This window comes from Triticum aestivum, chromosome 6D (genome assembly GCF_018294505.1).
Source record: "Triticum aestivum cultivar Chinese Spring chromosome 6D, IWGSC CS RefSeq v2.1, whole genome shotgun sequence".
NCBI lineage: Eukaryota > Viridiplantae > Streptophyta > Magnoliopsida > Poales > Poaceae > Triticum > Triticum aestivum.
The window spans coordinates 488,802,919-488,807,029 of NC_057811.1; positions in this window are offsets into that span (position 1 = coordinate 488,802,919).

Consider the following 4,111-nt stretch of genomic DNA (forward strand, 5'->3'; position numbering starts at 1 on the left):
ACTGCCACAGTCGGTTAAGAGACCTCAGCAGGCGGCTTGGAGAATGCAACGCCGACACCCGACCCAGGGACTTCAAAACCCGGCTCGGGGACTGCCACAGTCGGCCCGGAGACCTCAGCAGGCGGCCTGGGGACTGCAGCGCCGACACCCGGCCCAGGGACTTCAGAACCCGGCCCGGGGACTGCCACAGTCGGCCCAGAGACCTCAGCAGGCGGCTTGGGGGCTTCAGCACTGACACCCGGCCCGGGGACTTCGGAACCCGGCTCGGGGACTGCTGTAGTCAGCCCGAGGAATTCAAGAACGCAGCAAGCGGCGGCCAATCCCGGCCCTCCACCTCTCGGCCCAACCACACTGGTGTCAGTTGCCGAGGTGACAGGAGTCACAGCACCATCATGGGCGCAACCCATCCTCAACTTTTTGCTAAGAAGAGAGCTGCCGACAGATGAGATCCTGGCCCGACAAGTGCAACGCAGAGCGTCAGCATACACAATAGTGAATAGAGAGGTCGTCAGACGCAGTGTGACTGGCGTTTTTCAGCGTTGTGTAGAGTCGGAAAAGGGCTTGGCCATTTTGAGAGATATTCATCAAGGCGAATGCGGCCACCACGCGGCCTCCAAGTCCCTCGTCGCCAAAGCTTTCCGCCACGGATTCTTCTGGCCGACTGCTTTGGACGACGCCAAGGATCTGGTCAAAAAAATGCAATGGGTGCCAACGCTTCAGCTCAAAATAGCACTTGCCGGCTTCTGCACTCAAGACCATCCCCATCACGTGGCCATTTGCAGTTTGGAGGCTGGACATGGTGGGTCCCTTCAAGACAGCACGCGGCGGCATGACTCACTTGCTTGTCGCTGTGGACAAATTCACCAAATGGATCGAAGCAAGACCAATCAAGAAACTCAACGGTCCGACTGCCGTGACCTTCATCACCGACATCACAGTCCGGTATGGCATACCACACAGCATCATCACTGACAACGACACAAACTTCGCCAAAGGAGCTTTGGCCCGTTTCTGCGCAACACAGGGCATCCGGCTGAACTTGGCGTCCGTTGCTCACCCGCAGTCAAACGACCAAGTTGAGCGTGCGAACGGCCTCATCTTGTCCGGCATCAAGCCTCGGCTGGTCGAACCTTTGGAACGTTCGGCCGGCTGCTGGATCGAAGAGCTGCCGTCTGTCCTCTGGAGCCTCAGAACGACGCCAAACAAAGCAACTGGCTTCACTCCCTTCTTCCTCGTCTATGGGGCCGAGGCCATCATCCGAACCGACGTTGAGTTTGACTCGCCTCACGTCACCATGTACTCGGAAGCAGAAGCAAAGGAAGCACGTGAAGACGGTGTTGACCTGCTAGAAGAGGCCCGGCTGGTAGCTCTCGGCCGATCCGCCATCTACCAGCAGGGCTTGCACCGGTATCACAGCCGGCGGGTCAAGCTGCGATCTTTCCGCGAAGGGGACCCGGTGCTCCGACTGATCCGGCGGACAGCCGGCTAGCACAAGCTCTCGGCCCCTTGGGAAGGGCCTTTGATCATCAGCAAGGTTCTAGGCAACAACTCCTACTACCTCATTGACGCACAGAAGCCAAGGGCATGCAAGCGAGATGACTCAGGCAAAGAGTCAGAGTGCCCGTGGAACGCGAATCTCCTTTGTCACTTTACAGCTGAAGGCAGTATGTATCGTACTATCTACTGTATTTTGAGAGACAACGGGTCCCCCGAGGAGCACTCGGGGACTGCCCCCCTTTTATCTATATGATAAGATTATGCCTGTGAATGTATTACTTCATTCCTTTGCCCGGCACCGGGACCGACTAGTCGGCCCGGGGGCTTGCCGCCTTGCCCTATGTTTGAATTCTCCAATGGTCGGACAAGTACTGTGCCGGCATCCAAGCCCTCTCTTGCCTGAAAGTCACAGACTCGCAGAATGCGGCTGTCCGACTGGCAGGAGTCAAAGGCAGGAAGCGATGCCCATATGAAAATGACTAAGGAAAAAAGCAAACATAGGTCAAGACAGCCTTTGAGACAAACCGTCCGGCTGCTGCCTAGCCGGTCGGCCGGGTTCTAGCTTGACCAAGCCACGTTCCAGACGGTAGGATACTTGTCTATCCTAAAAACGGCCAAGTCCCTGACCCAGCCACAGACCACAGAGTGGCTATCCGGCTGGCAGGACGACAGTCAAGGGAGATGGCAAACGAAAACACCCAAAGGAACGAAAGGCAGCGCCAAGACTAGAACTCGGCAAGAAGCATAAGCATATGCGAGATTAACAGAGTATTTACATAACAAAAGGCCCACGGCCGCCATTCAACACAGTTTTAAGATACACCCAGTGGGTGGAATTGTGCAAGACTAACTTTGTTGATTACAAAGCAACAGAAAAACAAAAGATAGCGTGGCCGCCTAGGCCGGAGGAGCAACAGGCGGATCTGGCAGCGTCGTGGAGTCCACAGTGCCGTGTGCTGAGGTGGCCACTTGGCGGATCTCAACCTGGTCGCCTTCAGCAGCACTCGGCGCGGTTCGTCGCGGCTCGCTGGTCGAGGCCTGGTCAGGCTGAGGACGAACAAGCGGCTCACCTTCCAGAGAGGCGCCTTCCTCGTCCTCACCTTCCTCGTCCTCGCCTTCGTCGCTCGAGGCAATCTCCTCGTCCAGCTCCTCCGACGCCGTCAGGTCCAGCCCAAACTGATCGGGCAGCACCACACGGCCGTTTTCATCCAACTCTGGGATGAAGACGGCGGTGTCAGCATAATCGGCGATCGCGGCAGCACGCTTGATGAGGTCTCTCCGCACCGCCGCCAGCTCGGGCCTGGCCTCCAGGCGGAAGGTTGCCAGCTCGGCAAGGTCCAGGTCGGGATACCAGCCCTTGGCGAATTCCAAGGCCGCCCGCGTGCCGGCCCTTGCGGCAGCGCCCTTCCAGGCCTCGAAGCGGCCAACTGCCACCTCCAGCCACTCGACAGTCTGGCTGGGGGTGCGCGGAGCTGGAGCATCCGGCCAAAGGGCAGCCAGCACCTAGGACCCGGCGCGTTGCAGGCGGCGAAGCAATCGGTGGGCCGCCTGCAAGCGCGCCCTCATGGCAAGAAGTTGCTCGTTGAGGGTCCGGGGTGCGTTGAGCGCAATCTCCACACCTGCTCGACACCTTTCATCACACCGAGCTTCGATAGCCTGGCTGACGGCAACAGAGTGACCAGGAAAGAACTCTACACCAGGAAAAGGACCAAAGAATAAGAAGTTAGGAGCCGACTCCTTCGGCAGTCGGCAACTTTGTAGAAGAGAATAAACAACTTATCGTCAACTATGTCCTCGATCGCCTCATAGCCGTCGTGCAGGGCCTTCTCCGTTTCGGCCCAGTTCGAGCGTTGAGTCTCGAACTCGGCCCAAAGGAGCCCTTCATCGTCCACCAGCTTCTTGAGCTCCGCCTTGTGCTTCTCTGCCTGGTTTGCCAATTCCTTGGCTAGGCGGTCGCATCCTGGACGGCCTGGTTGCGCTCCTGTTCCTTGGTAAGGAGCTCGGCCCGGACCTCGCCCAGCTGGGTCCGAAGGTTATCCGCGGTAACTGACAAGAAAAGAAGAAGAAGGCGTCAGCACCAGCCAAAGATAGCGGACCTTGGAGTTCCGAGCCGCCTGCTCAGCAGCCGGCCCGGAACTCGGGGACTACACCCAGCGGGTGCGCTCACGCGCCCCCGCAAGGAGAAGGAGGAAACACTTACTCCGACTCTCAGCCAAGGCGGCTGTCCGTTTGGTCAGTTCCTTATGCTAGGAGTTGTAGGCGGCCACTCGAAGGTTGTGGTAGTCATGCGACAAGGACGGCAAGAAACAAGTCAGCTCACGGGAATTACCTTGGAGTTCCGAGCCGCCTGCTCAGCAGCCGGCCCAGAACTCGGGGACTACACCCAGTGGGTGCGCTGACGCGCCCCCACGAGAGAATTGAAGGATTAAAAATCAAAAGAATAAGTCAGCATACCCGGACGGTCGCCCGCGTGGCCAAAAAGTCCTTCAAAGATTTTTGCAGAGTGGCGCCTTGGACATTGAACTGGTCCAGAACGTCCCGGGAGGCAACATTCAAAATGCCGGCGCCGCCGCCAGGCGACCAACCAGGCGGCGCGGCGCTAGTGGCCTCATTA